Here is a 26,345-nt window from a genome sequence, read left to right as displayed (position 1 = left end):
TCATGAAACAACAATGAATTTGCAATTACTTTGGGAGTGTCTTAGCAACAATTTCTCCAAAATCTCCCCTTACGAATGAGAGGGGGAGGGTTTATAGAGGAGTCTCTCATATAATGGATTTCTTGGATTAATTTGAAATCAATGGCAAAGATAATTCCATGGAAACCCTGATCGGGGTTGTTAAAAACATTAAATGACATCCAATAGGAGGATTGTACTGCTTTAAATACATGGACTACTAAGAGAATTCATTGGGGGAATACACTAAAATGCATTCTACATGCCAACTTCGAAAAACTTGGTTGGTCAAACACAAGTGGACACCCACCTCAGCATATTTATATTGTAATCTTCATTTCAACTCCACTTCTTCATCCTTAGGAATTCTTTCTCTTGGATGTCTTGATTTTGTAATAGTTGAATCCTTTGATTTTCGCTTTCATTGTTGTTGTCATCTCCATCCTCATGGCAATCCTTTGACTAGACCTTCCTTAGCCATGATCTTTTTGTGATGCTTAGGTCCTTCATATTGATCTTGGATTTCCTTTCGAAATCCAAGATTATGTTAATCCTCCCTTGATTTGTAGAATGTATTCATTCTCCTTGCATGAATTGATCTTGAATTGAATCTTCCATATTGTGAGCTCAATCACAATGTTATTAAATCTTGCACCTTCACGTTTCCTCAAGCTTGCCTTAATTATTACATCCTTATTCATCTCTATCTTTAAGTGTTTTTCTCATTCACTTCCTTGTTTGATCATTAACCCATGTAATCACCCCTGCAAAAGAGAAGATAGCCTGAAGTTAATAACCCCCCAAAACACTTTAAAATGATAATTCCAGAACTTAGCAGATCTTGATTTTACTATGATTTCAAAATGCTAAACTTAAAAATAAGAATATCATCCTTGCAAAACATACCTTGCAGAAGAATTTACAATCTGAAAATGGAAACCGATGAAAATTAGAATATGATTTCGAACTTGATCTTGTTAATGAATTCTAAAAATTGACTGTTTCTCCTTGAAATTATTCATAATTTTTGCCAAGAAAACAATTTGTCTTTGTCTGAATTTGCACTAGGTAGCTATGATTTTGATCTGATCAGTGGTTTCTCACAATCTTGTAAGAACCCTCACTAATTCTGCCCTGTTTTTAAAGTTTTGGATATTTGAAATTTTGTCAAACACTAGTCATGAAAACCTCTGAATTCTAGATTTCTGGGTTTGATATGAATTTCTGAGTTATGTTATTTGAATATTGAATTGATTTATTGCAGTTAGATGTACGAAATAAGAGAGGACATAACAAATGACTTAACAATACCAAAGGAACCCTTTATTGATGAAATATGAGGTCTGATTAAAAAATAGACCATTTGATATGGAATCTCTATCAGACTGTAACAGCAAGTACAATCCCTAAGTATTTGGGTGTTCAACAATTACAACATGCCTGGATGACGCATTACTCCAATGGTAATGAGATAAACAATGTAGAAGACCATATGATGATCAAATGAACTCAAATATAGACTCCAATAAGTCTAAAATTTCTGTAAATAGCTAGAAGGTCTGAAAGATAATGTTGATTGCAGTTTGGTAATGTCAAACTCTGCAAAATTTCCTCCAAAACGTAGCAATTGTAGATCTGCAAATAAATGAAATTTCTTGCTCTTCCTCAATGCCAAAATCCTGTCAACTCTCCAAAGAGATTTCCAGCAATCAGAAAATAAGCACAATGGTGATTCATGGATGAATCCACACAAAAGATTTGGTTTTCTGTCCAAACTAACGAGAAACTCCAAGGGTTTTCATTCTCAGATATTTTACATTAAAAATCAAGCTCCCAAACTTGTTAGAGGAAAAAAAAAAAAAAATCAACCATATCACACGACTTCCTCAAATCCCCTCTTATCATCCTGCCATGAAGTTTTTGGAAACCCTATTCAAAATTCCCAATTTTATAAGTTAATTACATATGGGAACTAATAATAGAGTGACTAACCCCCATATAATTTCTTCATTGCTATAAAGTTATTTTAATATTCTTATACCTCCATATGTTGGCACCCCATTTGGCATAAAATTAACATTAAATGCAAACTTGACCCTTATTTCGCCTTTAATCATAAAGATATTTAATTAAATTAATTATTTTAAATTCAATGCTAGACTAGACTATAATTAATTAAATTAAATCATTAAACTCCATTATATACCAAATATCAAACCAACAATGGAGTCTACCAGCTTTTCGAATATAATCATGATATATTCTAACGATCCAGATAAATTCCATAAATTGTAACTTGTGTGGACCCAAACATCCAAATGACTTACTAAAAATTGTATGTATACACGGAGCCTGAAAGACTTCTAAAAGGAAAACCACAAATAAATTGATGCATCGAAATGGAAAATACTGAAAGAGACACCCAATGGGTCAGCTAAATAACCCTAAATCACCCTCAAATGACCCTCTAATCACTACATTAGCTGACGCGGACTACAGATAATAAGCTAACCTCTGAAAATAATTGATGCTTAGGAAGGCTAAAAAATGGGGACATTATAAATCACGGCTTTGGTAACAAGGACTTAAACAGACTTTGTCTTCTATATCATTTCTTGACTCCCCTTATGAAATTCGCAGCCTAAAGCCTCCATTAGCTTCTGGTTTTTCCAAAATTTCCAGCATTAATAATAAGGATTTTATCAGATTTTGGGTTCTCAAACAAAGCTCACACCGTCAAGCACACTTTCAGTTCTCTTCAATCTCAGATTTTCCCTCACAAATTCATCCCTATCTAAATGCTGGATACTCTTGATCGGACCTCTTCTTCTTGCCTTGTTTTTAATTCATCTTCCCTCAACGACTTTCTTCAGCTTCCAAAGTCATGCTATTTCTTCATTATTGTGTTGAATGGCAATTTAATGTGGCTTTACCTTTGCTTTGCAACTCTGCAGTGCATGTAGGACTTTTCATATTCACTTTTCCTTTAATTTCTTTCACTTCATGTCTTGGTGGAGAATCAATGGCTATAGGAACAATTTATTTCATCCTTGAAATTTGTGACTAAATTTGTCTTAAATTGACCAATTCTCCAAAGGGGAATATCAATAGTCATAGGGACAATTTCAGTCCCCTTAGCGGAGAATCAATGCCCATGGGGACTAAACAAGTCATGCATTTTTCTCTCACACATTTTGTGCTGGTGGAAAATCGAAGGGGATAGGGACTAAATCAGTCCCAATAAGACTTTACTTGGACATTTGGAGGAGAGTGGAAAATCGACTCTCATAGGGACTCCTCATTTGTTTGTTCATTTTATCCTAAAGGGTAAATTTGAAGGTCATAGGGTCTAATGCATATTTGGACTTCATAGAAACAAGTAGAAAATCCATGCTTATAGAGATGAGTGGAAAATCTATGTCCATACAGACTTTCCCTTTCAAATTCATTTCCAAATTTGGCTAAGTGTTTACCCAATAGAATAATGACCTTCGTAAGAATTGTTTTCACTTAATTGCTTTGGGGAAATCAATTTCCATAAGGACTTTATGGTTTTTCAACTTTAATTTCCCTACCTGGGAGTAGAAATTCAATCTCCATAGAGACTTTCTCTCTAGACATAGTGGAAAGTCAACTTCCATAGATATGTTGAGCATTACTTGCAATATTTCATCATTTTTGTTCATATTGGAAGGCAAGATGGGAAATCAATGCTCGTGGGGACAAAATGACCCATCGAACACCCTAACACTGAGGCAAATTTCTAGGAACTCAACAACTTTTGCACTTTGATCCCAATGATTCAAAACCTTTAAGACTTGTCTATGCTTGCAACCTTGGAGACTTTGAGGCTCAACAACTCCTGAAACTTTGGAGCTCAGAACTGACACTCTTCTACCAAAAACCTACAACTAACAAGTGAAAAGAGAGGGTCCCCATTTGTAATGGGAGGATGCATGGAAAGGTCATAACAACTGGCACTCCACTAGAAAAAATGCTTTAGAACATTTCAAGGATAAAATTTGTTTGGAACTTAGAATCTTTGATCAGTTTCTTTTCACCTTTTGAATAACTAGGAAGTATACGCAAGATTGAAGAAAAACCTTAGAATAGGCGTCATCTTCAATTACCCAAGTGTGTGCAAGTGTATGCATCACTCCTTGACAAGACCATTGAAAATTTTCTAAGATCCATTGAAAATTGTGTAAACCTCTAGTCAACAAATTTATTATAGATTCTATCTGAGATACATAGAATACAACTAGGATTCAATCTGTTGTGAAGCTATGTGATAGGAGATACTCAAGTCCTTCCTATCGAGGTATTGTTTTCTTCATATCAGATCGTGTCAATTGTGGATATGATAGACCTCAATTTGAAAAGGTGATTCACTAGAGGAAAACAAGATGCATATCTATGTCCAACTTATAACATGAAAAATTCACTAGTTTTTGCTTTCCTTTTTGTAAAAGTGACTTAGGTCAAAGTTAGAAAATAGACTTTCAGAATGCAAAAGTTTAGAAGTTTCTAATTGAACTCTTTTTGTGTGAAAGAAGAGTAGTTTCTAACTCAAAAGTACACAGGTAGTTAGGGGGTAGTTATCAAGTTAGTTACAGGGTAATTAGCTTGTGAAGCCTAGAAAAACATAACTATTTGCAATGAAAGAGGTCCACTCTTATAGAGGGAAACCTTTAATGAAATTTTCAGAATTTTTTTGAAAAACATTTTTGTTTGTACTGTGTACAGAAAGGACTTTGCAATTGTATAATTTAAAAACATAATGAAGAATGCAGTTTAGTTTGTGTACTTGGAATGTATTCATGTGCTATCATTGCTAAATTCTCATATATCAAATTAGTAGTCCCTCTTAATGTATATGTATAAGAGATTGATAATATGAAAAGTTTGTGTAATGACACACAATTAGGCTTTAGTATCTTAGTTTGAATGTGTTGAAGTAATCTATCTCTTCATATGTCAAGATGTGTGATTCTTCATTCATCCTCCTTGCATGGTGTGCTGAAACCCCCTTTGTACTCATTAACTATTGCAGAATCTCAATCAATATTCGTGGATCCATGATTGAGATTCTTGCTACTCATTTTTCTTTAGTTTTATCTTGTCTCCTTTTTGTACTTTCAAGTCAAAGGTACACAAAAATCCTAAATAACCCCATATAAGGGAGTTACCCCTCTCAAAGGTATAGAAAGATTGTGCCTTTACTACAATCTCTTTGACTATTGTCACTACTCATTGGGAAAACAAGGTCGGTTTCGAAGAAACTATCACAATGACAAATCTATTTACCAACAAAGTGTAATGTCATAAGTTGCACCTCGTACAATTCCACCTCACATGCAACCTTTGCTTTAGCCAGCTACAAGTCTCCACCTAAAGCTTTGCTTCACCTAGTTGCCTTGTCATCGCTTCTACCTAAAATTATGACCATGTGAATTGTTTTGACTTAGGATGCATGCGCATTGCAAAGACATCTGTGCGGTAGGAACTCGTCCCGCAAATCTACGGTTTGAAGGTGGTTGTTGGAGTGTTACACCTGTTATTCTTGATAGTGTAACACCTCCTCTTAAATGCCACTAATGTTAGGATTTTTCCAAATCAGTTTTAAGCTTCCTCTGAAGAGCACACGATTATACTGAGAGGGGGGAGAATCAGTATAATAACAGTTAACTTTGAATGCTAAAATGAACAATTATGCACATGCACACTGTTGGTTCCCAAAACCACAGATTGGAATCCTACGAGCCTTGCCTGCTCGATGCTGGGATATCCAACTGGTTAAGGCCAACTTGACGGAACTGAACAACACGGTCCGAGTTCCCTGCACTTCCGGCTTTGCAAAACCGAAGCAGGTGTACCTGATCCTGGACAATAGCCTTATATCCAAGATCCTTATAGCAGATTGGTTAAAACACAAATGTGATGAAAACTTTCAAAATGGCAAGAATCATAGAAAGCTTTAAGTTTGCAAATTACGGGTTAGGAATAATAAATGAATATATGAATGTTTTTTAAATAAAAAATAATGATTGCAACAAATGAATATATTAATTCTTTAAAGGAAGGATATGAAATAATTGCCAACTATATATTTGAATTATGAAAAAATATAAAGACCAGTGCCAAAGGGTGATAGAGTCAGAACTATAAGTTTTCACATACAACTTTATGATGTTATGTACATTGAATTTATAAATAGTTTAGTCATCAGGATGCAATAAATCAATTGTTTTTACGTATATTTAAACCAGTCTATAATATTTTAACCCTTATTAGGACAAAATAGATACAAATAAGGAAACAATTAAAATATTTCACAATATTTGTACTTGTCGAGTTCAAATAGCCACAATTGATTTGATCTACTTACTCTAACAATAAATTATTTATAAAATTAAGAAATGGTCATAAAGGACGAACTATATAGTATTCTCGACTTCTAAAAAATTTAAACAAATAAAATACGTAAATACTTCTTACTAATCATGCTGGAAATAAAATACATTGGAGACAATCCTTACAGATGATCCATCCAATGCATTTGACTCCAAAGTCGCATATAAATATGTTTATTTAATAATCCGCATTCATAAACTTAGTTCAAAATTTCATTCTTCACCAATAGAAAAATATAATATATCAATTGCTTATAAATTGTAAAAATTTTTTAAAAATGAATATGAATCGTCTCTTCTCTCTCTTGATTTTTACATATTGAATTTATAATAGAGGGAAAGGTGGGTTGTCTCTTCAGAACATCACGACCCTTGATAACAAGAAACTAATTATTCTCAACTCATTGATCAATGCTTTAATTGGAGACATAATATTTGCTACTAACCAATCAGGCTGTGTGACAGATTATATACCCAAATATATTGGACTCTTTATATTGACGATATACTTTCTGAACATCTCCGCAGTTATTCTTCTTATTTATCGGGGCCCTTTTTACCATGTTGGATTTTATTTTTTCTACTCGGCTTGTGAATATCATTCAATATGTTCCCTCTCCGTTGTTTTCATCTTCGTCTGAGGGCTTCTATGTTGATGCACGTATTTACTATGCTTGGCAACGGCTTTCAGTGGGTACCATGAATGTTCGTACAGGAACGGGGATTCTCTAAATTTTGCCTAAGCATGATCGTTCTCCACAGTTATTCTTCTTCAGCCGAGAATCTGAAGCAGTTCCCCTCATGCTTGGTGACTCCTGTACAACGTTTACGCTTCCTCTTCACATATATCTGTAATATTGGCAAGATGGACGAGTTCCTCCTTCATGCCTATGACTCTTTGATTGGGGTTGAAATGTTTTATCTCCTTGTCTCGAACCTGCAGATGTTACCAGTGACTCCTCCGTGTGTGCTCAGAGATCTGGTTCGGACTCCTTGCTCCCACGGTGATTCTTTATCCAGCGGGAAACAGTTTTGCCTTCATTTTCCAGTATTAGTGACTCCAGTATCCTGGTGGATTTCTCAGATTTAAAAATTCTGCAGAGCGATCAATTGGCCATGGATTCGAGTTTTTGGAAGATTGAATTCTCAGTTGCTAATACTGGTGACGTGCCTTCAAATCGTGAATCTCTTAGACATTCAACTCTTCTATTGCACAAATGCGTATAATCTGCAACAAAATCAGAGTGTTAGTAGGTATAAAATGAATGAACAAAATTCAAAATAATTTGATAACAAATTTCCGGTGATTTCATATAAAAATTGCTTAAACAATCAAGGCATAAGAATGGCTTAAGCTTTTGGTGCTGCCTCCGTGATCACTCATCGCCAAATCTAAATCATAACAAAGGTAAACTCTGAAGACAGCTTAGCAATTTTGGCTATCGCCTGTCAAGTTCAGAATCATCATCACTTGTAACAGAACAGTCTCCTCTTCCTTCAAATTCATCCAAGCATGTAAGAAGTTGATTTACTGTGGTATCACATTCTTGTCCTCCAGATCCTTTAACAATACCATGAGTTCTTCCAACAGCATCCAACTCATCAATGCAGACAACAGAAGGTGCATTTTCCTATTACCACTGAGCTATGCTGACTATAAAAAGGCCTTCCCCACAACTTCCACAAATTCCAACATGTAAGCTCTATCAGTTTTCGGATGCTGATAAGTTCAGTTAGATCTCCTTACATAAGAAGAATCAAACCAATACTAATATCTAAAATATAGATGAGATTTCTGGTGTGAGCTCTTGAAGCCTGAACTGTCAACTTCTACTCAGAGTGCTTGGACAGTAAAGCCATTTACAAAATGACCATCGTCAATGTTCATCTGTTGCTCACCAGTGTTAAATATTCAAGCAATTCTAATTTCTGGGCCATGCTGCCTACAACGACCAAATATTAGAGTTTCAACTTCGCTTGGTCACAGCAATTGCAGACTCTGATTGATTTAACACTCCCCCAATATTCTCCCACCTGAGGATGCTCAAGAGGATCTTCATAGACTTCATACGCTGATGTAGCTCCAATTTTTTCAGCAAGTTACAACATGTCCAATGTTCTGACGCTTACTCTACTTCCTGATATTAACCTTGAACCAGCAAAGTCTCATCCAGATTTCTGTATTGCTGCTGGAGCTCTTGCATATGAAAAGTTTGAAATCTGTATAAAACTGATAGTGTTCTTGTATAGATAACATCTTAGCTGATTCAAAAAAGGGTGTTCAGGCTCACTTCTCATCAGATTTAGCCTGTTATTAATTGTCAAAATTATTTCTTTGCATGTTTAAACCATTTTTACCTCTGTCGCTATTTTACTGTAACAACATTGTTTCATTGTGGATGATATCATTACATCTGCAATCTAGATCAAAACTTGCAAGCCTGTAAGTGGCACTCTACCTATTTCCTAATTCCATGATGCATCTATAGTAGACAAATAACAAAAGAGTTGAGATAGAAGTGAAAATAGTTGATTGATTCACAAATCCTGCAAAACTTTTAAAACAAAACAACCACATTAATCAAACAATAAGAAGATCTAGGATAATGCTTAGAATGGAGTCCCTAAAAATAGGGTGCCATCACACACAATAACACAAATGTACGTGGAAACCCAATGTGGGAGTAAACCACGACAAATAATTGCTTTATATTTAAACTTGATCTTTTACAATGATTTGTAGGCTTTGACCTACTAGAGGCTCTGACCCCTGTGTTTATGAGCACCTACTCTTTGGAAGCTCCAACACCCACACTTCCCAGGCACCGGCCTACTGGAAGCACCAACCCCCACCTTTGTCTTCGTGAAGAGCAACCCTCTACACAAAAACTTCTTCTCCACCTTGGCAATGTTGCTTACTCAATTGATAATGGATACCCTTCCTACATAATTCTTCTTCTTACATTGCATATACATCTCATTTATATCTGCATATTTATATCTTTTATATCTGCCCCCAATTTGTATGATGTTACTTGTACAAATTGGGGGCAGCTACTACAAAGTGGTTTCCCAGCCATTGAATTTCTGATTTTGAGCAAAAGAATGGAGCATTACAGCCAAGGTATGGAAAATATCTCTTGGTTTGACCTTATGTGTCAAAGGCATCGCATGTTGAGCTCACTAAGTGCAAACATCCCAGAATTTGAATGCTGTTGGGAGAGAGATTCAGGGTGATGTATGACTGTTATAGACACCTTCCAGCCCACATACAGCCTGATACAAACCATTTTTGAGGTGTTAAAATTTGGGACTTCATGGTTAGAGTCTTTGAGGTCCCAGGTAAAAAATATAACACTAGTTAAACTTAAGATAAGTTGGGCATAATTTTCTTTTTCCTGTGTAATAAGTTGTCGACATGGGGTCCACTTGCATATATAAAAATTATGAAAATAAAGAAGACATCAACCCTTTAATAAGGGTGCAACAGAAGAATGCCATATAGGGCCAAAACAAAAAGGTTATTGTTGCCACATACATTAACAAAAACTAATCTACGCTGAATAAAAATTATTATGTTTTCACTTTCTCCCCTTTCTTGGAGGATCTCAAAGTCTCTGGCATTGTGGATTATGCTTCCTCCATTTAACTTATGTCTATCTTGGGCTTTGGGAAGACAGCTCTCAACTAGTGGACCATCCTTGTTGTCCATATTAACTAAAGACACCTCTGAAGATTGAGGTAAAAGAGTACTCTTAACCTCTCAACTACAGGACTCTTCCATCAATGTTGAAGGATCCAAAGATTCACTGATTTAGATTTGACAGTGGGAGTGGGCCTTGGAGAGGTTGTACCACTGCACATAGCCTGCTCCAGATAGCGAGACTCATTTTATTGAGGCTAATCTTAGCAAAACCTTGATTTTAAAGCAAGCATATCAACCTGCTCTAAGTTGCTCTTCCCGGTATCAGTTTTTGGAGAAAAAGCATTCTTTTCCTAAATCTTTGCAATGGTATAATGTTTTGGAGAAGCATTTTCCATAAAGAGGCCTCCCAGATTGGTGAGGATTTAACAACAGAGCATTCAGGTGCCATATGCCCAATTTTGTAGCATCTCATGCACCTGAAGATTAATCTTTCGTAATCCTATGGCTGCACCGAGATATTACCATTGGAATTCAATATAATTTATGTCAGAAGATCTTTGGTGGTATCCAGCTCCACCGAAATCCTTGCATAGGTTGTGTACGAAATCCCTTAATTTTTCATCTATGAAAAATATAAAAATTAATACTCCAATTGAGTTACAATTTGCTGCAAAACATGAATCAAACTAGTGGTAAAGAGGCAAGTTTGGAAGGTGAACTCAAATCGGCATAACTGAAAATGCCTCAATAGATGGAATGAACTTTAAGTGCCAAGATTTCAACAACAACAAACTTTCCCCCCACATCCAGATATAAATTTCCATTTTTGTTGCTGTTAAAATCTACATTTAGAAATTCTTTTGCACAAGGATCAATTTCTAGATTTTCTTCTGTAGACATTGAAAATCATCAATTGTCTGTGACAACACTTTTAACTAATTGTTCATCTAAACTGGTTGAATAATTACATAAGTCCGTCAAAACTAGTTTCATTCATCTAGCGTCTCCTAATTGAATGATATTTAGTTGTTTTTCTTCTATGATCTTCAATCAATCTAATGCATCATTTTCCCTAAGCGGTCAATAATCATCATCAATTTAATATCTTGATCAATTCACCCTAATTGATTAAATAATTAACCTAATTATTTAATCCCTCTTCTCTAACCAAGCTCACCCTTCTAAGAGATTAAATAATTATTTATTAATTTAACCCCTTTTCATTTCTTAATATCCTAAGTTAAATAAATTAATATTTATTTGATTACCTCCTTACATGTGGAAGATGATAAATAAATTTGACTTGTTTATTTATATCCTCCACTCAACTCTAACCTACTAATTATCTCACTAACTTTCCCATTTCCTAACTCCACTTACTAATTTCCCTCACCACTCAACTCCTTCATTCTTTCCACTTAACTCTTCCATCTTCCCTCTTAACTCTTCACTCTCTCCACTTCTCACTTCCACTTTTGCTAAATCATCTCACCTCTTTCTCCACTGATCTTATCTTCAATCAATCTCCAACATCCATTAATCCCTAAATCACTATCATAACCCACTCAAACCCTTATTTTGAACAACCACATCTTTGATATATTCTTGCTATCACTTAGAGCTTTCAATTTCGCTTGTGTCCATACTAAAATCAGAGAGCGACTAAAGAAGATTAAGGATTAAAGAGACAAAAATAACAATTACGTGCAACTATAACCAGTATCAAAAAAGCATAAAGTACACAAAAGAGAACATAAGACACAAAGATTTAACATGGTTCACCCAATCTCTAGGCTACGTCCACCAACTAGTGAGTTTGATATTGTTATTATCCAGTGATTACAACTTGATTACAATCTGCAATCACTTGCAGCTCAATACCATAGCAAGAAGCTACTATTTCATAGTACATAAAATCCCTAACCCTAAACCATTTTATACAAGTTTTTTGTCGATTACAAAATTAGGACTAGAATAAGTCATCTAATAGAAAAATAAGTTTTGACACCTTCATTTGAGCCTCGAGGGTGCTGCCCCAAAAACCCCCGTGGGGACATTGCTCATTGACCTTGCCCTGTACTGCGATAGGGAGTGCACCTGGGGCATTGTCTATACCCCATCTTGGGGGCATTGCCCCAAACCCCCATAGAAAAAACTGGGGGGAAACCACATTGAATGAATTAGGGAATAATTAACCTCTGAGTCTGATTAGGCTCCACATAACAACAAATTCAACACGGGGAGATTTTTCGATTTTTAGGCATTCCTTTTACCTTTTAGGCCTCTCCTATGGAATTATGGAATGTTGTGCTTGCCAAATTGAGAAGAAACTTGCATACTGGATTACTAAATCGCTTTATTTAGCTAGTAAATTCTAGGTATGCTCTAAGGTTCAACAAGGAGTCGCCTTCTCTTGACTATGGAACTTCATGTGTCTACTTACCCCTCTTTAGTAGCAATAAGTTTAGTCACTCCCAGGGACCACAAATAACACCCATAAACGTGGATGTGGAGAAAGAACTCCCATTGGAGGAGGATGTCCCATTATAGTGCTCTCAATTCTATATCTTTGGAACAAGGGAGAAAAAGAAGAGTCAAGTAGGAAGTTCAAGCACGAACCCTCTAGAAGGGATCCCTAACCCTCTAGAAGGGATCCCTAATGAAGAAATGCAGGCTCTGTCATTTGATCAGCCTACTCAAGGATAGGTTCAAGACTTCCAAAACCTTGACACTACCACCCTTGAGGACCCTAACATCATGCTAACCCTAAAGGATTACGACCTCCTCTTCAAAGCAACAAAAGAAATAGAAAAAAAAAATGAGGGAAGAGTATTGAACAAGCCAAATAACTAACAGGGGGTTAATAGTTATTCTAAACACTTTCTAAAACTTTTATTGTGTCTTAAACTCATAAGCCATACAAGCGATTAACATAATTGTATTAATTTTTCTTCTATCGGTAACCATATTAAACACTTATAGTGGTAAACATGAAAACACAAAAGCAACACAAAGAACACCAAATTTTATGTGGAAACCCAAACTGGGAAAAACCATGGAGAAACTAATTCTGATTAAATAAAAATCTGTTAAGGTTGGCTAAGGTAGTTTTACATATGGCTCATTGATGGTTTGTTCACTGTAGTTTGGCTCACTACTTGTCGGGCTAATTGCCCTTATACAAATAGATATATAATATGTATCAACATAGATCTTTTATAGACAAAACAAGAATTGATAAGGTTACATCTAAAAATGCATGAAACAAATCTTCTATTTAGCTCAACTACCACACCTATCAGTAGCTCCAAATGTCGATCTTCTCACTATATACAATTGTCTGATCCACTGCAACACTGTAGACAAGGCACTTCTTGATCTCACTATAATCTCCCACACAATCCTTTGCTCACATACATCACCATCAAGTGCTTATCCACAAACATGCACTATATTTGTTTCTACAACTCGCTCGTGTCAATTCACTCTTGTGCCATGAAAATTCTTACATTGGATACAAAAGGTTTTCTTTGTTTATATAGATATCATATCATACATATGTCAACCACACCAAAAAAGTGTGTGTCAGCCCCAATTTAAAAGATATTACAATTGTATTTAATGAATTGTCATCGATCCTAAATCTAGGAGTCTAGGATATACTTAAGACAACTTTACAACACACTATCATAGGACCCAAATATAGGTCGCACATAAGATGTATAAAATGCATATTACATTCATTGAAACTATCAAAACGCCACAATCAAGACCAAAACATGATCTGCAAAATATCTGAACCGAATAGATGAAATTATATAGAATTTGTCCAGAACATGGTATTGTCAATATATCAAAACCATCTAATGAACTGTATGATTGTTCAGCTATTAGAAACACTTGGAAAAATACTATAAGTATAGAAGTCAACAAGAAGTGACAAAAAACTCCATGCAACTTTGATTACTAGAAGCGTACTAGTGTACCAAAACACGTAATCCATGAGTAGAACTAAGTAAAGATACCCAAATTTGTACGTACTAAACTTGTTTTGAGTATAACCGAAAGTTCAAATACTTCACCTGTTACATCCCAATTTTTGACCTAATCTGAAATATAGTCGTTGAGGCTCACATGAAGTCAATTGGCAGTTTAATTTGTTATAATTTGGCAAAATTGTAAGATAGTTTGTCGTTATAATTTCAAGTGAAGATATCAAGTTAGTTGATCATTTATCACAAATTCATAGAATTGAGAAGAAGGTTAACTGTTATGATTATTTATGATTAAATAATTTATAATTTAACTATGGAGAATTTCCTTGCAGGAAACACGTCTAAGGGGTGGAAGCATTGTCAAAAAAGAATTAGGCAGGAGCATTGCCATCACTGAGCAAATGGGTTGAGGACCTGGTGACTTGAAACAGGATACATCTGTAGGACCCGCATGAGTTATTTAAATAAATAAATTGAGAAAATAATTGGGTTAAAATATGAAATGTATCTCAAAGGATTTTAATTTATCTTTCATCATATTATTTTAATAAATATTTATATACGTACATATAAACATAAAAATGATTTGGCATCATTATATTTTAATAATTTAATAAAGTGATGATTAGATGTACATTTATAAATATAAGATTATAATAATAATATTCAAAATATAATAACACTTGAATTATAACGTTCGAATTTTAATAATAATGGAATTATTATCTTCCAATTCTATTCTTTCCATTTTAATATTCTTTCTTTTAATTAATTTTATATTTAGCAATTCAAATTGTCTTAATCTTTCCAACTTTTCTTCCAACCTTTTTATTTTCTTTTCCCTCTTTATTTTTCTCCTTTTTCAATTCGAATTTATGATGTATTCGAAGAGTCTTCTTGGAAATGGATGGAAGCCGAGGAGTCTCGACTAAGTTATTAAGGAGCCATATGCATATACCTCCTTTCATCTCCGGTTCTCTCCTAACTCCATATGTCTGCATTTCCTATTGAATTCTCAGCCGAATTCCTTCCTTACTCATACCCGAATCCCTGTTGTTTTTCCATTATTATTGCCAACGAATTGAAGTCCAAATTTAGTCGCAGGATTGCAGGTGAATAAGAGGCTTGGTTAGAGCAAAGATACAACCAAGTCTCAGGTCACAATTTCTGATAATATTCTTTTCTTCTTTCTTTTATTTTCCAAGATAAGTCAAATGGAATGATTACCATAGAAACAATGCTAAGAATAAATTGTTTTTACTAGGTGCAATATCTATCTCAGCGGATATATAGTGAAAGATTGAGAATAATTTAAATATGATTTCTAAATCTTTCTTTCTCTTTCTGATTCGAGTATCCATACATAGCCGGCCAAGCCTATTAAGTAGTGGTCAATCCATAATACTAGCTATTGGTAATCCAAGGTGTATATGAGATCATTCACCAAATATTCTTGAGTTATATCATTTATGAAATCCATTGGTAATTGTAATAAATTGATTGATTATATGAAACCACACCATTGCACATGCTTAATTAAAATTTCCAAGCATATTTAGAACACTTTTGACATCAAGGAATTCACAGGCAGTGAAGCCATGAAATGGTGAAGAGGTGGAGTTAATCTGCAAGAATGCGGAAGATAAATTAGTTATGATTAAATTAATTAATTAAACATTCAATTTTGAAATCTTTAAAGAACATAATTATGTAATCATAGAGTGTGAAATGCTGGATGTATGTAATCTTCTTGAATAATTGATAGAGTTGTCTGCTCTGAGAATTTCGAATACCTAGGACTCATCTGACTGTGTAGCCAAGGAGATGGGTGATGAGGTGAGAGAAAGGAATCATCAAAAACATGAATCAGTATCAATTATGACATAACAACGTTTATCATTTATAATATGAATCAATTAATAGCTCATGCATGAATTGTGATCTCCTATTGCCAAGTTGTATGTTAAAATACCAAGATGCCCAATGGATGGCAAGATGACCGCTGTCTATTCCAGGTAGGGAGGGCCTTTCTCGTTAGAGATTGTGTGGGGATAAGGTTTGGTCTAAGGTTGGGTGGTCAAGCCCCTGACAATGTTTCACTATCGGACGTGCATCAAACAAAGATAAGTCATACATTCAATTGGTTGTTAGAAACAGGTATTATCACTTTTATGATTAATATACAAGAAGGTAAGATTAATTGAGTTATTTCATCGTCACACCTAGATGCAAGAGATAGATTTATGGATTGTTTTTCATTTATATGAATATCGAATATAATTATATTTTCTAATCATGAGTTACTGTCACAGTTAAGTAATTGGAAGGAAAGGAATCTGAAATTGATTGAGTGATGACTGGAACCCTAAATGATACAGTGGTATCAGGAGCCCTAATTGAATCCGTGGTATCGGAAGCCCTTTCTGAAATACTGGTATCAGAAGCCCTAAAAGATTCCAATGGTAATAAATGCCCTAATGATTACAGTGAAGCATCACTAGTTTTGAATTCGACCTTAGTTTCCATGGTATGTGGATTTCAACTTCTGTAGTAATTTCATTTGATGGTGTTTCAAGTTTTTAGTTAAGAAATTTTGTTTAACTGATTTTAACCGTCAATCCCTTTCATATGAATGAAACTGATTTAACTGACTTCCTATGATGAAGAAGTGATAACTGTATTTCTTTGAGTATGTTAATTGTTAATTAAGACCCAGGAAATCTGGATGTTACATTACCAACACCTAATAGATACACAACCGAAACTTTAGATACTATACCAATAGCTAATGGGTGCACAACTAAAACTGCCAACAACTAATCGATGTCGCCAAGTAGTTGGTATGAAGGTTTTGACATCAATGACAACAATGCCAACAACATTTCAATATGTCTAGCAAAGAGGAGAGTGTTCAGAAGGAAAAGAAGGCCAAGGTAGAAGAAGATGCCCACCTAGAAGAAGAAAGCTGTGCCAAGGAACAAGAGAAAAAAACCATGCAAGAAGTTGAAGAGTGCGTAAAACAAGAGGAGGCATGACTCAATGTAGAGAAGGAATTTTGATTGCGCTCAACAAAAGAATATCTAGAATGCCTCAATGTCGAAGAGGCTCAAAAGAAAAAGGAAGCAAAAAAGGAAAGATAGCACCTCAAGGAAGAAAAGAAAAAGGTGACTGAGCAAGAGCAGAAATAGGAAAAACAGGAAGAAACTCGTCACAAATCGACCAAGGCTAGGAAGAAAAGAAGGCAAGAAGACCTTTCCATAAAAAGAAGGAACAAAAAACAATGGATGGAGGAGCAAGCCAAGGCACAAGAGGAAATTGGATCTTTGGGATCAACTATACCCCTGCAACCCAATGCTCCTCCTCAGCAAGATCCTCAACAAATAATAACAACAAATCCCAAGAAGCCTCCTCCCACACAAACAAAATAACATAGAGGTATAATTTTTGCCTCCTAGGATAGAGCAAAAGTGAGGGTCAATACTTTGCCTCCACCACAATGCTTGATGGTGGGATTTGAAAGAAAACAGCTAGAAGGATACATCACACCCTCGCTGCAAGTGATCATGGTTGGACTCACAACCTTGAAGAAGGCCAAGAAGGCCTGAACCATTTTTGCTACTAGGAGAAACGGAAAGGAAGAGATAGTGGTTGAGATTGCTATGTTGCCCCCTGATAAGGATGCCTTTGAGATCACTCCTGCAGATTACCAGACCACCAAGATTAATCTCAGAAAAAGGAATAAGTGGAGTAAGCTTAGTAACCTCAATGATGCCATTGGAACAGTGTATAAGAGGATCAAAATAGACTATAGGAAGTTGAAGGCCACAATAACCAAACACAAGGAGGTTTTGCAGGAGTTAGCCTCTCTCATTTCCTCGCAAATACTTGAAGTGCCCACCCCAGAGTCAATTTTGCAGGCCAAGATGGATTCATTAAGGATGGTGAATAAGAAATCCCTTGCAGCGGACTAGTGGATCTTTGAGCAAGTGGGGACCGTTTCTTTCTCGTTGATTCCATCCTAGTGTATTTTGAAGCAATAAAGACCAAGCAACTCACCGGAGAAGCATTTTTGGAATGGGAAGTTCACATTGACTGACATGACAAACAATGGAAAGCCTTGAACAAATAATATGACCTAGAAGAGCTAAATAAAATTGACATATCAGCAATGAGATTTTGGAGTTCCCAGGTCTTATGTTCTACAAGCTTGGATCCAAACCTAATGTCCTAGAGATGGCCCACAAAACGGTCACTTATTCTCCCTCACAGATGCAGAAATATGTCACTAAGTACGCGGACTATATAAAGGAGATAATAGGTCCCCATCCTAATAATGTAGATGGGTTTATGCCCTTGGATTCTCTATTAATAGATTTTAATGAAAGAAGTACAAAAGAAGTTCAGCTCCTCCCAGGATTTTGAGAAAAAGGTGATCAATGAGTGCACCACTCATCATAGATATGCACAAGGTCCAAAAGATTAGAACCCGGATGCTCGAGCATGTAAATGAGGCCGGGGAGGCACTTAAGGAGGCTAAGGTCCAGGTACAATGTGTCAGGAGTTTTGATGAAGATATTATTTATGAATGCATTAAAAGGTTCGAGAAGTATAAGGCCGAGTCAACATTGGTGTGATGGACTCCTATGTCCCCTTATTCTTTAATTCATTATTTATTGGAGTTTGAAGGACTCTGAGCTCGCAGATCTCAAACATGTACAATGTCAGCATTCTTTCATTCTTTATTCATCTATTCTTTACGGATGTCCGCATCAGGGCTTACCCTCCTAATTTCGATAGACAGTCACCTATGCAATAGGTGTTGCAAAATGCAGTGTTAGAGACAGATGATGTGCAGGTGCTACTTCTTTTGTGCATAGGGTGTCACTCTTCCATTTATGACAGTGCAAAGTACAAAAGACCAGACAATCCGTCAATCCAACTTGCATGAAGCAAGTCCCAAGTTCAGACAATGTACACCTGACAGCTAAAGACTTGCGCACTGTGGACATTCCCTCATGATCTAGAGACTTGAAGTCCTCTTCTATTCTCCCCTTTCCTTCTTTCTTTCCCTTTTGGATTTGTAAATGATTATAGAAGTTGTACATACATTTAGATAATTTAAAATAGTAGTAGAAAGGTTGTACAAGGTGCAATCCCTATAAATTTATAGTTCTGGGCCATTCCAAGGGTATGTAAAATTGATGATTTTGAGGCACCGTAGTAATAGAAGTTAGAAAGTTTATTTTCTCTCAGACTCTTAGCATTTAGCATTTACCTTTATGCTCCCCTAGAACCTTGTATGCACTAACTAGTGATGGCAGAATTTTATTACTAATAATCAGAGGAAGATCGACTGTTTCGCTACTATTTTAAACACTCAGTTGTTGGTAAAGAATGTCTCATTTACTCATTTTTCTGTCCTATACTTGGATGTTAGTCACTTTAATGTGGAATGAAGAATATGTGTTTTATTGGGGATGAATTTATCTGCTCTTGCATATACTAATAGATGATCGTGTATGTTTGGTAGTTTTACTGTTTTCTTGAGTATAGTTTGATGGTTTGATGGTAAAGTGATTATAGGTAGATTTAGCTTTCTCTAACCCTTTATGATCTTTGAAGTTTCTTTGAAACATTGCTCTAGTGTTCGCTTACAAGATACCTAATGTATGGCGGAACCTTCCCAAAACCAGCAGGCCCTTTGAACAAACAGCCGTATGTCCAACTTAGCTAGTCCAACTCTGTCATGACCTGATAACTAAGTGTTTGGGAGGAAGGAAAACTCTTCTCCATTCTCTTTCAAGCAGAGTTGGTCGGTGTGCACATCTAGTTCATCTCAAACACTATTGACAAGCCTGCACAAATGTTGCATCAACAAGTACAACCTTCCATAATGTCCCCTTTGAAATAGTCACTTCCTTATTTTCTTCCGATTCTTTTTTATATCTTTTCTTGATGCACATGCTCCATTCTTTCTTCCTTGATTCACCATTTGTGATTTATTATATCCCTTGACTCTATGATCTCCTCCCAAGGAAATAATCTCCTTCTTTTATTTTATTCTTGAGGGAGTCACAACCTTTCATTTCATGGCTTTGATCATTCATTGAACTTAATCAATTTTAGTTATATTAAATTATACTTTTATTTTTAAATATTTAGCTTACTGTTATTATTTATTAAATCTCATTGCAAAAAGGAAACATTACAATTTTATCCATTAAGTGCTTGGAATGATTTCTCCTCTATACTTTATGGGTGAAAGTGACACTGCTTTTCATAAGAATTAAGTCACCACCCTCTATTGCTGCCTTTTGAGAATAATAATTTATTTTCCAAATTGACCTCTTTGCCATGTCCTCCTCAAATGAAACCTTCTTCCCCTTATATCTTCAAAAGTGAGAGAGAAGTCGCCTCTTCATCACATCCACCCTTTGCAAGAGTCACAATCTTTCACAGTTATCTCTCTTTGAAATAGTACAACCTTCTGAATTTGTGCAATTTAATTCATATGCTCCAGAGTCGATTCTTTCTTCCTTGATTTATTATATTCCTTGAGACTATGATCTTCTCCCAAGGAAATAATCTCCTTTTTATATCTTACCTTTGAGGGAGACACAAACTTTCATGTCATGCCTTTTGACCATTCATTGAACTTAATAATTTTTTATTATATTATATTATATTTTTATTTTTTAATATTTTAGTATACTATATTATTTATTAAATCTCATTCCAAAAAGGCGAAATTACACTTTTGTCCCTTTCATGCCTTGGCATTACCTTAGCATGTGTAAACCCATTGAGGTATGAATATATTGTCTTTGGGGTTTGTTAGGTTTTGTGTCCTTGGAGTTTTCTTTTTTGGCTAATGAAGAGCCTAACATTTTTGTACAACATGCAAAATGAGAGAGGTATGTCTTTTCATTCATTGTTTTGGGCTTGTACTTAAACAAGGGTGTAAAACTTCTGATAGACCTTCAAGTTTCAAGGGCAGGAATAGTCAAAATTCAGAGCTATGGAGGCAGTTTGCACATGTAAAGGTTTTGCAAAATTTCTCTAGAACTTCAAAGTTCAACAAGTTTAAAATTGCTGATTTGTAGGGACTGGAGGCAATTGAGTAGTTTGTAAATATACAAAGTTACTCTTACACTCCAAAGTTCTTGAATTCTGAAGCTACAAGCTTGTGACTATTGAAGGCAATTGGCAGTTTGCAAATGTGCAGAATCGCTCCAGAATTCCAAAGTTTTACAAGTCCAAAGTTGTGGATTTGCAAGGGTTAGAGGTAGTTGAGCAATTTACAGGTGAGCAGAGTCACTTCAGAACTCTGAAGTTTCACAAGTCTGAAGTAGTAGGCTTACAAGGATCAACAGAAATTGAGTAGTTTGTAGGTGCGTGAACTTGCTTTGGAATACCAAAGTTCTGCAAGTCCTGGTGGACTTGCAAGTTCGGAAGCAAACTTGTAGTTTTCAAATTTACAAGGATGCTCTTGGTCTCTGGAGTTCAATTTGCAAGTTGTGGGATTTCATAGATAGGAAAGGTTGCAAAGATGCTCCAAAGCTCTGAAGTTTTGCAATTATCAAGTGGCAGATTTATGAGGTTCAAGGGTAGGTATGCAATTTGCACATTGCAGAGGTACTTGCAGCCTTCAAAGCTCCAGAAGCTATAGACTTGTTTGGATCAGAAATAGGCTTGTATTTCACAAGCTGCCAAGAAGCAAGGGGGCTCAAAAGTTTTGCCAAAGTTGCAAATATTCTTGTAAGCTCTTCACTTTTGCTAGGACTTATGTTTTGAGCTTGTTGCAGTAATTTAAACCCATGTTTTTGTAAGTCTTTGATTTGTATCACTATGCTTGCTACATTGGCAATTGTGTGTCTTGCGTGTTGTTGATGTGATAGTGCCTTGTACAAGTAGGTGTGCAATCTGGAATATTGATGTCATATTAGCAATGGAGAAAAATTGTTTGTTCATTTTTTGTCTGTTAAGGTCTTGGGTAAAAGCTTGGGGTATCCTAACAAGAGAACTAGAACAATTCTAGCAAATAACAATACCAACAAAACTCACTATGGAATGCCCATGTCAACCATCCAATAAATAGGAGAAACAATACATGAAACTATTAAGTGGTAAGTAGGAAACTATGAGCTAAAACCACCCAAAAAAAGGTTCTCAAATCTTTGGTCAAAATCCATTGCTCAAATCCCAAAATGACCTGACAAGCTCAAAATAGCATAATACACTCACCAACTCAGTCTTCATTTTGGCTTCATTATCTTCATTTAAAAGTTTGTTTAATCATGTGCCGTAACATATGTTATAAGTTGGTCAGCAAATATAAATATCTTTTACAGCTCTCTTATGCATCATATATGTTCTTACATTTATATTTCATAATGTGGGAAACCCAACTTCCAAAGGCCATAGCTTTTGATCTAGAAAAAAGATTAAGTCCCCTTATTAATAAATTGAAGGTATCAAAGAGGTCCATGTTATTGTGATCGGCTTGCTCTAGTTGTTGTGATATTTTTCTAGAGAAATATATGACTTCTATAGCCTGAAAATTGCATTTTTTATTTTGTTGTGTTCTTAACATTAAGATACAAGGTTGAGACATCTTTCCTAACAGTAACAGGAATGATGTGGATAACAATATTGTTGTATTCGTGTGGTTTGCAAACGATAGATCAAAATGTTTAGAAAGAGGGTTTTATAAAGGCATATAAGGCAATGTCCTGACAAGAAAATAAATTATATTATATTAAAGTAAGAACAGTCTTGTTTAAGATTTGTAATTATTACATTTGTATAATAAAACACAATAGGAGGATCTTGGGGGCAAAATTTATTTTACATAAACTAAAGACAATTGATAGAGCAATTTTTTATACTTCCACTAAGAAACTCCAACACTAGTTCATAGCAATTAACCTGATTATGAGAGGGGCTAATTTGCAGAATGCTTTGGTATTCTGTCATAAGTAAAATGAAATCCACAACAATAAATACAAGTGTGCATATGTAAATAAACTAATATATGGGTTCAGGTCAAATGCATAGCGTAGATACAAGATAAGACAATTGGTTTGGACCAAAAAAGAACACAAGTTAAAGACTACATACCAATCAAGAGATTCTCTTATCTGTGTATCCCAGCATTGGCTTGATGTGAGACCTTATCTCAGATTCCTTATTGACTCAGAGGATCTATCCATGCATTCCTCTCTCTATTTCTCAAGTTTCTGCCTCCTTGAGCTTTTCAGTCCAGACATTTACAAGCTTCCTGAGAAAAGGGCTCAGTGTTATGACTTGTCATGGTATCATAAAACAAGGTGTCGACAATTATCTTATTTGCATATATGTTATGTAGGCAGTGATGCAATTGCACATTATAGAATATCATTCCATCAACAAACTCGCAATGTAGCTCTCCAAATAATAAGAAACAAAATTTTATTTTCAAATCCTAAACTGAACCTGATTTCACTTTACCACTACAAGTCTGATGCCATGCCTTGTTATAGTGTGAACTTGTGTTTATGGCTTGTTTCCTTTACAATCACCAATAATCTCCACAAGAACATTGTCCATTCTTGAAATGATGAAAACGGTTTGCATCTCTGACAACAATTTCTCGACTAACAATCTTTGAAATAAACTTGGTTGCAGTATGGCAGTTGATACATACTCGGAGGTTCTTGACAACTCTAATAGTTGTTCCAAGGGGGGTGTTTATTAACCCAAATGCAATTGCCAACTTCTCACTATGGTGACAGACAAGAAATTCCTTCTCCTCCTCTTCCACATCACTCAATACAGGTTTTGTATCTGACAGATAACCTCTTGCCTTCATCTCCCAGGACAATTTCTCCAACTCTGCATAGATCTCTTCTGTTTGTGGGTGTGATCTGTCACCTACACAAAAAGCATGCACCAATCTATGAACTTCAATCCAACTACATCCAGGAACCTTTCTCATTCCTTTATCTTTCACTATTTTCCTTAGCTTTTGAGCATCACCCCACCTGCCCGTTTCAGCATAAATATTTGACAGAAGAACATAAGGTGCAATAATTTTCGGATCCAACTCAAAGACGCATGTTGCCACAAATTCTCCTAAACCTATATTCTTATGTGATCTACAAGCACCAAGCAAACACATCCACACAACCACAACAGGTTTTATTGGCATTTTAATAATGAAGTTTAGAGTCTCGTTAAGATAGCCAGCACGAGCAAGAAGGTCAACCATGCATACATAATGATCCACTGTAGGTATGGTGGAATAAGATTCACTCATGCAATTGAAGTATTCACAGCCATGATGCACTATGCCTGCATGGCTGCATGCAAATAAAACACAAAGGAAGCTTACACGATCAGGCTTGGTTCCAGAGTGTTTCATTAGTTCAAAGAGTTTGAGGGCAGCTTCACTAAAGCCGTTCATTGCATATCCTTCAATCATTGCATTCCATGAAACTATATCTGACTGAGACATGTTGTCAAACAATTCACGTGCCTTATACATATTACCACATTTTGCATACATGTATATCAGAGCATTTGTAACCAGGTCCGACAAAATCCCATTTTTTATTATTTTCTGATGGAACTCCATGCCCTGTTCCAAGGCTCCAAGTTTGGCACAAGCAGGGAGGATGCTAGCAAAAGTTGCTTCATCTGGCATCACCCTTGCCAGTTGCATTTGCTTATAAACCTCAACGGCTTTATTAACAAGGCCATTTTGTACATATCCTACAACCATTGTATTCCATGAGACTATATTTCGTTGGGGCATTTTATCAAACAGTCTGTGAGCCTTCTTTATGCTTCCACATTTTGAATACATGTCTACCAGTGCAGTCAAAACTACAAGGTCTTGGGAAAAACCGCTTTCTATTATTTTTTGGTGAATTCCAGTACCCTGTTCCAAAGCTCCAAGCTTGGCGCAAGCGGAGAGGATACATGCAAACGTGGATTCATCTGCCGTTACAGATTCCAATTGCATTTGCTTATACATCTCCAAGGCCCTTTCAGAAAAATCATTTTGTGCATAGCCAGAAATGATTGCAGTCCACGAGACCGCGTTTGGTTGAGGCATTTCTTTGAAAAGCCTCGACGCCTCATCAAGGATACCATTTTGTGCATATCCTGTGATCATAGCAGTCCATGAGACCACACTTTTGTAATGCATATTGTCAAACACTTTGCGTGCCTTTTGTATGCTTCTACATTTGATGTACATGTCTACCAGGGTATTCATCAAAACAACATCAGACTGAAATCCACGCCTAACAATTATTCCATGGATTTGCAGACCATGCTTTAAAGATGCCAATTTGGCACACACGGGGAGAATACCAGAGAGCGTAAACTGATCGAATTGAACAGGCATTTGTTGCATTTGATGAAACAATGTCAGTGCCTCTTGAGGAATTCCATGCCTTCTGTACGCTGCAATTATCATATTCCATGAGACTCCATCTGGTTCAGTTACTATGTTGAAAACTTTGCGAGCATCCACCACACTTCCGCACTTGTCATACATACTGATAATTTTATTCAGTAGAAATGTGTGCGTTGGAAACGTAGGCAGCCTCCCATTGATGTGAGAGTGGATTTTTTTACCCTCTGAGAGAGCTTTCTTGTCAATGCAGGTTTGCAATAGGTGAAGATATGTAGAAGTATCTGCAGGAACGTTGTATGTATTAAGCAGAAGGAACACTGCATCCTTCAAGCGATCTTGCGTGCAGAGTGCTCTGAGCTTGAGATTGAAATCAGCAATAGAAGACATTTTATGAATGAGTGTTGATATGAACATGGAGGTCCCGCATCATCTTTACCGCATGTTCGTGAAAACTCTCATCGTTCTGATATCTTCCAAGCTGCTGTTAGAACCCCATAATGTATGAGAACTAGAGAAAAATGTGTTGATTGACAATATGAAATGAAATGAAATGAGCTTTAAGCTGTATGGCACCGCAAGGGGATCCACTAAATATTCTGCTGTGATTTCTCCAAGGCTGTCACTTCTTTTGTGGAGTTGCATTAGCAAAACGGGTCATCTTATGAAGTCTTGGCCCCTAAAAAGCTCTTTTATACTGTTCACTTGTATCGTGTCTATGAATTGTACCGGATGTCTTTGTATGTCATACACTCTTTGATATAGAGTCATTCCATCTCCACTACGCCTTGTTGCAAAACCTACAAATTATCTCCTCCCACCTCTCTTTAGGGATCTTCCATCTGTCAGTTTCGCACCTCATTTGAAAGGGG

The 26,345-nt window shown here is 35.9% G+C and overlaps 1 pseudogene across 6 annotated transcripts; it reads right to left on the bottom strand.

The window, feature by feature from the left end:
- Nucleotides 1-26,124, bottom strand: LOC149533373 (pentatricopeptide repeat-containing protein At1g08070, chloroplastic pseudogene; annotated as a pseudogene). 6 transcript variants are annotated; one of them, XR_016357311.1, is made up of 3 exons: nucleotides 23,547-26,124; nucleotides 23,193-23,352; nucleotides 1-782 (listed from the first exon to the last, which is right to left on the bottom strand). The product of XR_016357311.1 is annotated as a pentatricopeptide repeat-containing protein At1g08070, chloroplastic pseudogene, transcript variant X5 (transcript). The 6 variants fall into 6 exon arrangements; XR_016357307.1 differs by having other exon boundaries at nucleotides 23,562-26,124; XR_016357312.1 differs by lacking the exon at nucleotides 1-782 and adding an exon at nucleotides 6,659-8,739 and having other exon boundaries at nucleotides 23,562-26,124.
- Nucleotides 26,125-26,345: the final 221 nt, after the last annotated feature.

The sequence above is a fragment of the Cupressus sempervirens genome, chromosome 10, assembly GCF_028749045.1.
Source record: "Cupressus sempervirens isolate cs-2001-9-10 chromosome 10, ASM2874904v1, whole genome shotgun sequence".
Classification (NCBI taxonomy): domain Eukaryota; kingdom Viridiplantae; phylum Streptophyta; class Pinopsida; order Cupressales; family Cupressaceae; genus Cupressus; species Cupressus sempervirens.
Note: the sequence above shows the minus strand (reverse complement) of the source record. Positions and strands in the feature narration are given on the sequence as shown.